This window comes from Triplophysa rosa, linkage group LG6 (assembly GCF_024868665.1).
Source record: "Triplophysa rosa linkage group LG6, Trosa_1v2, whole genome shotgun sequence".
Lineage (NCBI taxonomy): Eukaryota > Metazoa > Chordata > Actinopteri > Cypriniformes > Nemacheilidae > Triplophysa > Triplophysa rosa.
In genome coordinates, this window is record NC_079895.1 from 5184197 (window position 1) to 5198787 (window position 14591).

The 14591-nt window shown below is 37.0% G+C and overlaps 1 protein-coding gene across 1 annotated transcript in view; it reads right to left on the reverse strand.

The window, feature by feature from the left end:
• pcbp3 (poly(rC) binding protein 3) overlaps positions 1-14591 on the reverse strand; it is a 51490-nt gene that overhangs the window by 24444 nt on the left and 12455 nt on the right. Inside the window, 4 exon segments of the mRNA XM_057336760.1 lie at positions 9640-9780; positions 10192-10301; positions 10391-10448; positions 10723-10775. The gene's annotated coding sequence lies outside the window, so the exon portion shown is untranslated.

Below are 14591 nucleotides of genomic sequence, written 5' to 3' on the forward strand. Positions count from 1 at the left end.
CTGCTGCAAAAAAAAGATAGGTGCCATGCAAAATGTAATGTGTAATTGCATTAGTCATTACAAATGTAGTGGAGTAAAGAGTACATATACAGTACTTGTTCAAAAATGTAGTCAAGTAGAGAGTAAAAGTTGCTAATATCTTTAATACTCAGTACAACTACAAAGTAGCCATAAAGATACTTAAGTAAAGTAACTAATTACATTTACACCAATACTTTACACCACTGCATTCATGAGATCTAAACCGATATTATTAAGAGAAATAAATATTTAGTAAGATTGTTCTCATGTTAATGCCTTTCAAAGGTTTTTCATAAGAAAAAGTAGTAAATGAGATCTCTTTATTGCTCATTTATTGCTCTTAGGCAATAATGAAATTAATAGAAAAATATTTATAAATAGATTTTTGCCCTGAGAAAACCACCAAAGTCATTTTTTTCTCTTCTAGAGTTCATCTCAGTTTCAAACAGTGCTCAGATCTGCCAAAATCCCTACAATCAAAAGTCAGAGAATTCAATAGAAACTCATACATTTCCTATCAAATTCCCATCAAATTTTCTAAACGGTGCCATGCAAATGTATTTTGCATCTGTACACCGACTTCACTTTCTCTCATAAAAAGCTTTAGGGGATTTTTTAAGCTCTGAGACAAAGTTGATGCTTAACTATATACGCTATGTTTCACTTCATTTTTCTGGTGAGCTTTCTTCTGCAGAACACCAAAGAAGATATTTCGAAGAATGTTGGTAACCGAACAACGTCTGTACCTATTCACTTCTATACGAACACAAAACCAACGCAAGTCAACAGGCACCATCGTTGTTCGGTTACCAACATTCTTCAAAATATCTTCATACAGCTTCGAAATGAAAAGAGGGTGAGTAAACGATAACAGAATTTCCATTTTTGGGTGAACTATCCCTTTAAGAGCTTTAAAAAAGCAACACCTGAGAAAAAATACAGACACCTTCTACACAAGAACAAAGCTTAAGTATAGAGCTAGACGTCAGTCCTCATTTCATTGTATTCTCTGAGGTACCAGCAATTCAAGATCCATCAAATGGAAGCCTCTTCCGTTCTCTACTGCAAATTCTGTCCTGTCACTAATGGGAACCAAAAAACATAGACACACTGACTCGAAGAGACAAGAGTTCAAACATTTACAAACTTTCGAGGATTCCTAAAGTATCTGCACATATTTTGTCATTGCCGCTCATCTAGTCTTCTTACCAGATCAAGGGAAAGCTCCTGAGGCTGAAAAAGAACCAAAGACGAAATACAGTAGGCACAATGAGAAGAGATCGAAGCTCTCGGTTCTATAAGTAAACTCAAACATTGCCCCCAGCAAGGTTAGACAGGGTGGGGTGAAGGACACAGTTGGGTTGTTTGGGTACAGCAATGGGTTCACCGCACACCCATCAATTGATCAAGCTAATCAGCGCCGACGGGTATAAAGGCCAGTTCACACCAAGAATGTTGATAAAGATTTGAAATCCTTTCTGAATTTAGCACAATATGAGAGTCCACAACACAACTATAATATTACAAAAAAACAATATCATTGGGATGCATTTAAGAAAAATTTTTCTCTAGCTGTAAAATGATAAAACATTTACAGCCAATCAAAATCCATGAAATTTAAAGTGCTCAGACATAACATACGAAACCACATTATGTTAATGAGTAGATGATAAATATACCATCCATACAGTATGTCCTACGGTGTGACGTAGCAAAAATGTTGAAAACAAAATGTTAATTTAATATTTAATACGATTCATATTTTTATATATAGATCATATAAAATAGCCTACTAGAGCTTTATCTTCATTGGTTCTTCTTTTTTTTGTCACACTATAAGACACGTGCAGTATTTCTCGACTACCCTAATATTGTCACTTATTGTCCTTGGTGTGAACGAGCCTTAAAAGGATAGTTACCCCAAAATAAAAATTCTGTCATTATTTTTTTACCCTGTGAACACTAAAGAAGATTTTGAGAAACGTCTCCATGGTTTTGTTTCCCTATAATTGAAGTCAATGGGGGCCAATGTTGCTTGGTTTCCAGCATTCTTCAAAATATCTTCTTCTGTGTTTTGCATAAGATAAAAAAGTAATACAGGTTTGGAATGGCATGAAGGCGCGTAAATGAAGAAATCATTTTCTTTAATGGTGAACTATCCCTTCAAAACAGTGGTCACCAACCTTTTTGAGCCCAAGATCCCTGACCTCGGACTTGATGAAAAGCAAGATCTAGCAGTCAAAAAGTAAAAAATAAAAACAGCCCAGACTGAACCTCCAGCTTGAGGCCTGTTATTTAGCCTGTAATTGTGGGCCTATTTAAATTAACTGAAATTCTTTGTTCCACTTTTCGGATGAAACTAAGCCAACTCTGCAAGATGTAGAGTTGCCACTTTCAGTGTGCCAAAATAAGGTGAAAAACTTTCATTCGAGTTCAAGGACTTTAATTCACACATGACTGCTTGACATTAAAACGTGTGGATAAGAATTAGTTTAACAAGAGCCTAATTATTTAGGTATTTACTGTATAAAGATGTTTTATTTATCATGCCGTTATTTGGAGTTTATTTTTATTAAGTAAATACATTATATAGATGGAAAGTTATAAATAGGCCTTAATAATAACAACAACGTCAATCATTTAATTAAATCCTTTATCTATTTATTTTTACACGTCTAATAATGTCTTGGTAATAATGATCAGTTTCACAAAATAGCCAAAAGTCTGACAATGCAGTATGGAACAGGCATAACATCATATTACTGATATGACGTCTCTCACAGATGAGTAATGAAAACTGTTTACCATCACTGACAGACCCGCGGATCATTCACAGTTACAACTATGTGAAGAAACTGCTGTCTTTCACACAAGCTCAACATTAAAATACATGCGTCGTAAAGAGCTGTATGTTCGATGAGATCTGAATTCACAAAGAACATAACGACATTTCTGCGTAAGGCTACGTAACACCAACCCCCTTGTTTTCCGTCCCCAGATCTCCATACGCCTGACAAAGCCGTCATGCTCTGCCAAAGCACTTCCTGAATTGATCAGTTTAACTTCGTCTGCAAGCACTAATTGTGCCGCAAGCCTGCAGGGTTAAATTAAGAAGCGCATTACTGACTGCACGGCTGGGCTGTGACACAAAGACCGCTGTACTGCCTTTGCTTTGAGAGCACTGGAAAATCCATAAATCATTGAGTGCAAAGTCACACCAAAAGCCCAAGCCAGCGCCGCACGCTAATGGCCTCTTATTTTACGTGCTGGAGGAAACCATCTCTCCGCACGGGTCCTCAAATAGTAAATAACTTTCCAGTTCTTTGTCCCTTTGTGACAATTCAGTTCTTTTGACACTGAAAAGAAGGTCCTTTACATCAGTCCCTGTCCTGGGGTCAGCGTCTTCCTTTCTAAGGGTTAAAAGAGGAAGTGGATGCTCAGGATGTGTTGCCCCGGATGTTTAAGTGTATCCCTCGGCCATACGTTCACACACAGGCTGAGGATAAGTGAAAAATTCTGTCGCCCAGGGCCTCGGTCGAACCGCTGCGGACAGGCATTTGGTCTCTGCTCTGAAAAGCTTTTACGCCAGCACTCTCACCCAGACGCAGCTACGAATGGGTAATGGAAAATTTCGCCCCGGTTTCCATTTGGTTGCAGTCAGAATTTTCAATAACAGGACACCCCAGCGGCTAAAACCAATAGCTGGGGACATCAGTCTGAAATGGAAGTTTCGGGGTGGATCTGTCACCTCTGTGGTGCATACAACAACTTTGGTGATTGACAGTTCACAAGTAAGACACAAGATCACAGGTATAAAACATGCAATGCTATGTCCATAATTGTTTGCATAAATGTAGCAAAACATTATTCATGAATATTAATATTTTGTCATTTACTCACCGTAATGACTTCCAATCTTGGAACAATGGAACAAAACAGGTGAAATTCTGAAAAATTTCCAGTAGTTATTTAGAAATAGCCTTCTTAAAGGAAAGTTCAAACCAAAATTAAAATTGTTTAATCATTTGCTCACAACATGGGTCCTTATGGACTTCCATTGTATGGACACAAACCCACCGAGACATTTCTCAAAATATCTTTTTTGTGTTCCACAGAAGAAAGAGTTATATACAGAACAGGGTCAATTTGAATTTATTTTGTTTTTTAGTCATTCTGGAATCTGACAGTACCGTCCACCCTTTACTTTTATTATATAGAAAATAATAGCCAGAATCCGATCCCACCCCCTCTCTCACCCACTTCGCTTCCTGTCCTCTCGCTCTTATTGCACTAATAAAGGCAAAAGGCCAAAAATGTATACAAATAATAATAATAATAATAATAAATAACCAGAATATTCTTCAAAAATGCACTTTTGTGCTTGATTGAAGATTGAAGTCATACACGTTTGTAAAGGCATGAAGGTGAGTAAATGACAGAAGTTTCACGTTTGGCTGAACTACGTCTCTATGGGATTCTATCCCCTGTGCAACATACTACTCCAAGAGAGATTTAAACACAAAACATCAAAAAAGACCTATAGTATGCAACACTTTATAATTATGCATTTCTATGTCTTGTTAGAACTGATCAAATCTTATTTCTTTCATCAATGTGCCTCCTTTGTCATTTACTTGCTTGAAATTCCAAGGCTTTTGAAAGTATTTTCATATTTTTTCAGTAATCAAACCAAGCAACACTCAGGATCTAACAAAACAACCGAACTGAATAAGGAAGCTAATTTTAAAACAAATGAATTGGCTGATAAATGAGCTTCTGTTGAAAAATCATAACACTACTATGAAAACAAACAAATCCAGGTTTTCTTGGAGCACATCTTTTAACATTAGGACAAGGTTTGTATCCTCCCCCAACATTTCATTATGAACAAGTACAAACAGTGCCGTATCTGATCTTAGTTGTTTCGGGGTACAATTTGTTTATCACACGGTTGACTGTATCATCCGTCCCTGTCTGAATAACTAACTTTATCTTTGCCGGGAGAGATTCTTTAGATTTTCCAAAGAAGAGCAAAGTGAATGCTAAACACTGGAGAAGTGAATACGTGTGTTGCATTCAATGTTACTCATTCAGAAAGGAATTGAATTGCATCCTGTGATCACTGTTGTCATAAAATAAATACACAAAAGAAACCTCATTCATTTTCAGATAGTTCAGACGGCATTCATTTGATTTCTTCTGAATAACACAATATAAGAAAACAGGACCCCTGAGCACAGAGAGGTATCCATAAAATAGTTCCAAGTCCTATGAATTAAAATGACTGCTGTGGAAAACCACATGATTTTAAAATCTTCGTTCTAATCTATACACGTATGAATATCTAATGACAGATGCAGAATTGAGAATAAAAAAGTGTTTCTGCTTATACAGTACATGTGTATGTTATCTTTTAAAAAGCTCCTATAAAAGACAGGAACAATTCAACAGCGAATGCTATCCAAGAAAAATGATTCAGAAGTCACTCGTCTAAAAAACGAGAGTAAATATTTTCTAAATAAATAAAAAAGCAAAGGTGAATCTTAAGAAGCTTAAAAGTGCAAATGCACTGAGATATTCAGTTGTTTTGTATGAGGAGGAAACAAACATCTCATGTTAATCTGGAGCATCATCCACTAACATGTCTGTTCAGGTCAGCTCAGCAAAACTCTACATGGCTCGGCCTTCCTTAAAGCAATGCCTCATCATACTTCAAACCCCACCAGTGATTCACAGAGACCTCTGGTGTCTTCTGGCTCTTTCTCTCCTCTCTGTCCTTTGCTTTATCACATATACTCATTTACAGCACCAAAACCCCTCCGATGCAGAATTCAACACTGTGGTTTATGTGGAAGGGTGCCGGGACCCAGAGACACAAGAGGCACGTTGTCACGGCGACTCTCTGATGTGGAATTATCTTGTCAACCTCCCTTTCCTTCAATAGACTCCAGGCTATTCTTTACCGCATCCGCATGTATGAATCACAGTCTTCAGTGCATGTCGGCAACTTCGGCATGCAACTTAATATGAGAAATCAACACACAGTTTATAACACAATACTAACTGAAAAAGTGGAAAATAAAGTGAAGACTGCAATGCCAAATTTGTAATGCTTTATGAAAATGTAACAGTGAAAATGAAATGGCTTCATACAGTAGCATACATTAGTTTTATTAGACTCACTGTAAAAAAAATTTAATTGGTTTCACAAATCACTTGAACTCAGATTATATTAAACGGATTAAAAGTCTATTTGCATTTCAAATTGTAATTGGTTAAACTAGATTTTTTATGTCAATTTACTATAATTTAAATTCAAGTGACTTGATTTTACTTTCATTTAAAAAATTTAAAGCAGGTGACTAACGAAGTGATTTTTTTACAGTGTACATTATCTCTGTTGTGTCCACAAATAAAATCCTGTAGTATAAGATTTTCAAATCAATATGCAAGATCGCCCTTTGAATTCTGCGATAACCTGCTGATGTTTTAATTCACAGTAAAAGATGACCAATACCCAATGCGTTACCTCAAAATCTGTATTTAATGTACTTGTAAACGGCTGTAGAACAAGTGTAAGTCAGTCAACATTCATTTATCAATGTCTAGACTTTTGTCTCAGGGTAGCTGCACTCCGAGTCTTCAGACACGAGGTAAATGTTCGGCAGACATCATCATTTTTTATGTTCTAAAGGGGATGTCTGTTGCATAATGCCAATATGCTCTTGTATTTCTGGGGGTTTACGGGAAGAGAGATCATGCAAATATACGTACAAGCTCATCCACGACAACAACAGTACAGTAATAACCTCAAGATAAAAGACGAGAAAAGTAACCAGAAATCAAGTAAAAATGTATGCCTTCGTTATCTCAAGAACTGAGATGTGTGTGTGTGTTTAGTGCCCTGCCTAAGAATCAGTCAGTATGCATCAGCGTCACAGTGAATCATTAGTAGCTGAGGGAAGTATTGCAAAGCACAAACAAGCAATTCAAGCGCTGTTGAAAACGTGACTGTTTAACAATGTGAATTATGATCAAACTAAAGTGCATTGCACTTCTCAGGACTGGATCAATGTGGCTCGCGACTTCTAAAAGCTAATGCGGGGTCGGTTTGGCGTGTGGGGACGATGAGCTCAAATGCACGGGCAAAACTGCACAGTGGTGTTATCCACATAAAAAATGTGTCCTATTAGGGAACAATTTCAACAGTTGGTAAAACATTGCACCAAAAGAGGACATCTGAGACATTGCTTAAGAATAAAGATGCATTCCCAATTGGTCACTAAAGTTGTCCGATAGTTGATATCGTAGCTTTGCATTGTCACTTGATCGGAACATTTGTTATTCTTACATGTGCATTTTATATTATGACATTTATACAGAAGTCTGAAATCGTACAAAGTCTGCCTGAAAAAAAGTATTCATGAAATGTGTTCTGTAATATATGTTATGTATTTGTTGATGCTTACAAAAGCTGCATAGTCTGTTTGCGTCATGCGGCGCATATGTTAAGAGAAGTTCAATGATTTAAGAAATCACTGGATGTGTATGTAAGCACCAAGGGAGGGAAAAAACATCTCACCTCGCATTCGAGACCCCACAGACAAACACAAGCCAATGTGCCCAAGCTGTGCACTATGAATACATGAATACTGAAGAACAACAAATTACAGTTTATGACCACACACACACACACCAGACAAAGACGACTTTACACAGCAGTGAACCAGTCCATCCTAAGTTATGCTTTGACTGGACTGGAAGCATTAGCAGTGACAAACAGGAGAGTCCAGTCCCCGCTGAGCTGACAATGTTGCTTTGGAGTTGTTAATAAGGGTAATCTGCATGTGCCCTGCATTCACGCACCATGCAGTCGCAGACAGGCCTGCCTTTAATGCCCACCCAAATGACAGGAAGTGCTTCAGCATTCTTGCTACCCACAAATCTATCCGCATGGTAAATATTACATATCTTCTAAGAGAAAAGTCATTAAAGAAGACATTTTCGACAGCTGTCATTATTTAGGAATAAATATCGTTACATTTGCATATATGAAGAATTAATTTGAAAAACACATGCAATTAAAAAATAATGTAGTTTTTTTATTGTGCATTTCAAGTAATATCAATATCAAGTAATTACAAAAAAACGAACAATAAAAAACACAATGGAAACATAACACAATAAAAACATGATTTTTTAACATTTTTAAAAACGGAGTGATGGTTTTTGCAAATTAACTCTTAATACTGTATATATTAAGATGCAATCCATACTGTAACTTAAATTAGTCAAAAGAGTTCAAACTGACATTCCCAGTGAAATCATACCTAACAGCTCAACTTCTTTCTTATATTTATTTACTATAGTTTTAAACACTTATTTTATGTGCATATTTTATTGAATTTATTTATTCGAAAAGGGGCAATGTCCATCATTTAACAAAAATATTTCTATTTGATGCATTGCACCAGATTTAGGCCAAGGCTTTTTTTTTGCAGTCCCTTGGCCACTTGATCAATAACAATTTTCAATTTACTAGTTAATAAACTAATTGTTTATTTTTAACCAATAATGTTACAGAATGTTGCAGCTTTAAAAATCATCTTTTTTAGGACTATTAAGATTTTTTACATTGTGCCACTTTCAAAAAAATGAAGCACCACCAACAGAATTATTTCCACCCACCAGCATCATTACCCACTAAAATATGTGGACTTTTCTACTTTTCTGCGCTGATTTTTATATATAAAAAGACCTGCTTACAGTACCACAAAATCTACTATCATTCAACCCAAAACATCCTTAAACATCCAAGAGCACCCGATTACAATGCTTGTCTACCACACAATCATAAGAAGACTGCCCGGGTGAGCTCCTGATTGTGTTATGACAGAGCTTAGGTCTTCCCTTTTGTCACCGACTCTTTTGTCACCGACCCTCTCAGTTCCTCACAAGCCAACGTGTGACAACTCTTTCTGTGTGATATTTTTAATGCACAATTCCACAGTCCCCGATCGCCCTTGAGCAAAAGCTGCCAATGTGGTAAAACTACTTGCGATGACAAAGGACAAAAACTCCCTTGAGAATTTCCTCTGAGGTGACTGCGAATAGCCGTGACGCAACATCACATTAAGGGAGGAACGCGTTCGGAGACCTCTTGAACTACCCTATAGATGCACAACTCGCACGTATCACAATTACTTTACTAGCTACCCTAGTTTCAACAACACCCACAACGGCAGAGCCAAACAAGCCCTACTGAACTAAAAGCACAGCGGTCGCACACCGTGCCAGCTAAATTAATCATAATCTTATTATCCCATACAGCTGCGTTATACCCAAACCCGCTCATAACATGGAAAGACCTTCAATCAGACACAAATCTATACTTCTTCAGTTTGCATGAATTTAGTACCTACTTACAGTACACCCGTCAGCAACACCCCCAGATGAATGGGTACTGATTCATCCATACATTGCCTACGCAAAAGGTCATCTTATTTCCACTAATGGCATTTTTCAGAGCAAAACGGGGCCGCGGGCCTACAATAACCTGCAAGATCTAGTTCAGCGGGATCAGATGGATTAGAACGCTTCTAAAAGGACTATACTCACCAGAGTTGCTGAAAGTTGTGGATCTCAGGACATAAATGGAGAGATTGGACAGATGAAGAGGGGAAGAGAGCGCAGCTGTGTTGCTGTGCGGATCAGTTCATCAGCCTTTAGACTTCTTTCCAGGTTGATAACCGGCCCATTCTGTAAGCAGGAGGGCAAATCAAAATAACACCATGTCGTCATAACCGTTTTGTCAGTCATGCGAAGCTGCCATACGTTGCACCTTTTCCACATCAGGGTCTTTGTGTAGTCATAAGGGGTTTGCCTCAAAATCACGGGTGAGAAAACACAGGCCATATGTGTGCCGATTTACTCATCACATGGTTAAATGCATCCTTGGTCAGGAACATCTGACAGAGGCAGGCCGAAAGCATTTTTAAGCCTAAAATTGATGTGGATTCATTTATGCTTTGGTTTTAACCAAACAAACTTCCATGCTTGAAATTTTACATGTATTTTGGGTATATACTGAACATACGTACTGATAAGTTATATTTCTAGCTTTTATCTACTGTCTTCACGCAGTGTTCATGCAACGGTAGAGCCACTAACCAGATAGGGATCCCAGAAGTCTCTTGGGTTTTCTCTTCCAGGTCATGTGACCACGTGCCGTCACACTACCAGAAGACTCGAGAGAATTCTGTCTGTCCAGTGTACCCTGCCTTTCAATCACATGCAAGCATACCAGAAAACATTACAAAAATGTAACGATTAACACATTTAATGACAAATGAAAAAAATGATGTTTTACCTAAGCAACTCCTCCCTCTATAAAAGATGACTTTTTCTCCGTTCTTCCAACCAAGATTCTGCAAGAAGAGAGTAGGATATTAAATATTTGCATACTTATATCCATACAAAAAAATGCTTCACTCATGTCTTTGGTTTATGTGTCACGTTTTCAATTTCACTTGTGTAACACCTCTCACAAAACATACTGTATTGTTCCAAAGCAAATTCTCTTGGGAATTTGGATTTTGAGCTAATATAGCACATTCTCATCCTTTGTTCAACGTAAGCTGCATAAAATGAGGATGTATTATACATCTGAAACACATTATTACAATGAAGATCATCTCTTACGTCTGCAACTGCGCCGTCAAATCCAGACTTCAACTTCAAGCAATGTTGGATTCCTTCAAACAGAGAAGAACACGATTATCAGTGTATGCAAATAAATATTTCACAGTAAAAAAGCTCCCTCTTTTTGTTTAAAAAAAATATCATTAAAATGACTGTAACAAATGTACGTTACATGTCAGTTTGACACAAAAAGGTTGATGTATGACACCTTTTGTAAAACAGATAATTGTGATATTTTTAAATTATTAATAAAAACACTAAATTGTTTGTTTTATTTATTTCTAGTTTCACTGAATAGAAATAAGAAGCAAAATAAAAATGACTGCGCCCATCATAATATAAAATTAAATATTAAAATAATGAAACACATTTGACCAATTGAAATTATTTGATGCATTATTGTATATGATGCCATGTAAATATACTGAAAGCTTTGAACCTTGACCTCTTTAAAAACGGTCCGGAGTACTTGGACAACACTGCCATCTACTGGCCAAATCATGCACTTCCATTTGCTGTTTGAAGACTCAAGAACTTGCAGAAAAAAACAGAGCACACAAACTAATACTAAGATTATCTAATATATATGAAGCTATATAAAGAATCAGAAGAAAACTTGTTAAATATTTGCTCAGTTTAAACACTCTGCAGCTCTCAGATGACCCCAAAACCAATTTGGCAGATGTATTTCAAGTCTTTGTGTGGATGCAGATAAAACACTTCTGGTTTGTCCGAGTTAATCAGTTCCTCAAAAGACGTTTACAATCTGATCTCCTGTTTGACATGAAGCCACTTCAAAGGCTCCCGAGATGAAATTCTATAATGATGTCGACGGAAATTCAGCATAGGGGGTTCGACACACAAATCACACTATATTAATGTTTAATGCTTTCCAAAAGCTAAGTTTATATTCCTTCCCATGTGTTCTCTCAGATTATCACCTGACCCCAGTCAAGGAGACTGTGATGGAGAGCACACATCAGCAAGATAAAAGCTTGCTTTCCTGATGGAGTTGTGGTGGCCGCGGAGATCAGAAGATCCATAAAATACATAAGTTATCTCTTTAAGACACACGGCCCTGTGAGGTGCACTAGACGTAGTGCCACTGGCCGCTTATTAATATGACAGCATGATACAGTAAACAAGTCCCCACTATGATGAAAATGCATATTTATTACGGCCATTGCGTACCAGTGAAGTGAAGCTGTCAATGCAAAAACAAAGACAAACACATATGGCAAATGTACAGATTTTGTTTAGCGTTTCCTTTCAGACGAACTGCCTTTATAATATATTTACAGTTTTTCCAATACTGCAGCAGTCACTCAAATATTTTTTCTACCATAAATGAAATATTAATAGGATCTAAACTATTTATATTGTGTGCATTAATAATAAATTACAGCCATTTTAACATTGTGCTTCAAAACGTAATATCAAGCCTGAAGAACGCCGATATTTTTTCATTTCCATATAGCCAGGGGATTATAAATTAACTTTGCTAAATATTGTTAAGCACCTCATGTATTAATCAAATACAAGTAAATCTTCGTGGGCATTGAGAAGGCAATAAAGCTACAACAGCACAAAAGTGAAAGGTGTCACTTCAAACATATCATTGTTTACTAAGAAATGAACGAATAAATGAATAAACACCGAGACACTTGACTGGCTGTAAAATTTGGGCATCAAATGACATTTTGATGGAGACATTAAATGAAGAAAGACCACCGCAGGGCTTTTAGAGAAAGTGCAGACTCTTAACTCTGTCATGGAAAAGTCGGCTCGGTTCTGCCGGTGTGCAATTTCATTAGCGCTTACGTGGAGGCGGTCATTGATTTGCAAAGGAATCTCTGTGAAATGCGGGTCTAATCAATCAAACGTCTCCAATAATTTTAACCAGAGACGTTGCTTAAATTTACAGGGCCCAGGACTCCATTTTTATGGGTTGGCCCCCCTCCCCCAGGCCACAGAGGAAAGCTATACGAGTGGTTTTGCTCTAGGAACCAGGTTTGCACTGGACATCTACCGCTGACCAAAACATTTGAAAAATGTAAAAATAATACATACTGTAAAAACAATGAGCGAATGAATTTGTGCCAAGGTGGTTTGATGTGCAACCTTCAGAAAGCTGAGAGTACATCACAATGATGATAGATCATAAACTGAGCTAGCCTCGTGAACCGAGGCCGTTTTTCCCATGACAATAATTCTGAGCTTAACTAGATTAAAACACTGTAAACAGACCATAAAGCCAAGCAAAGCAAATAGAAGGAAAATAAAACAAAGCCGAGCAAAATGTAAGATATATTAAAAAAACTCACATTACAAAACCAGTATTTTGCGGACACAAAACAACTTGTGAAATATACAAATATTACAGATTTGTGACACCCTAACTATAAATTCTCCTGCAATCATTAAACATTCTTGCTACTGTAACTGTATGCAACTCGAACAAACACAAAGGCACGATGTGATGAAATGTGATGAAAAGAATATGTGCGTGAGAGCGTTCGGATTCTCATCGCAGGGTGAACGTTTAAAAAGCGAGCCGCAGTTTCAGCAGCGCAAGCACAAGAAGTGAGCCGAGCGAGTGCGGAGGGATTACAGAGGAACAAAACAAGTGCAGAAGCAGTAAGCATAATGTTAGGAGAACTGCTTATGTGGAGAAACAGTCTGACAGGACTGCGAGGGGCCCGTCACTTCCACACAAACACCAAGGAAAGGAGCTTATCATGGCCCTTTAAAAGCATTTCACCAGCACCAGCTTCATGTATATGACTTTGACAGCTCTTTTCATTTTCGGCATTGACAACCTGTTCAAACTGTAGACATTATTGCATAAGCATGCCTGACGACGTCTTCAATATAATGTCTCTTGTATCAGAACTATGGTTTAGTAAATAAGACACGTCACTTTAATATAATTATTTAATATTTGTACAGCGTAATTATAAACATTGGCATATTGTTGGACAGCTTGTACTGACCAATCAATAATTTGGATTTGGATTATGTGTGTGTGTGTGTGTGTGTGCGCGCGCGTGCGTGTGTGTGTGTTCATGTTTGTATATCCCAGTGGGGACCTAAACCTGAATACACACCAACAAATGGGGACTCGTGTCACCGTGGGGACCAAAATTGAGGTCCTCATGGGCAAAAAAGCTAATAAATTGTACAAAACAATATTTTTTACAAATCTAAAAATGCAAAAAGTGTTCTATGATCTTTAGGTTTAGGGATAGGGGATAGAATATACAGTTTGTACAGTATAAAAACATTACGCCTATGGACTGTCCCCACGGGGATAGTCAACCAAAACGTGTGTGTGTGTGTGCGTGGGTCAATATCAAGAATGTGTGAGGTGGAAAAGGTCAACATTTCTAAATATAACAGTCAAAAGTGTTCATATAGGATCAAATAGGATTGGTTTCTCTTAACTAACAAAATCGACAAATATTCAAAAATAAATAATATTAAGATAAAACTTTACTATTTACATATTTCACCCATGAATTTCAGGTTTTTAATGAGACTTCTGACAGTTATGCTACAGTTAATGCAGAAACTGAAAACATATTCATAATTATAAATAATTATAAAGCGGTGTATTCAAGTCATTATCTATATTATGAATTGTATTTTTAATGTGTTGTGAAATAATTTATATACGGAAGAAAAAAATGAACCTCATGTCATTGACCCACATACATTTCTAGACAGAGAACAATGTGTCTTTGTCATGTCTACAATTACAAGCAATAAAAAAAAAACTAAACAAATAATGAACATATTACAGTACATGGAAATGTTTGGTTAAAATACCAGCTGATATACTTTCAAAATCAAATAAACCTCTTAGACAG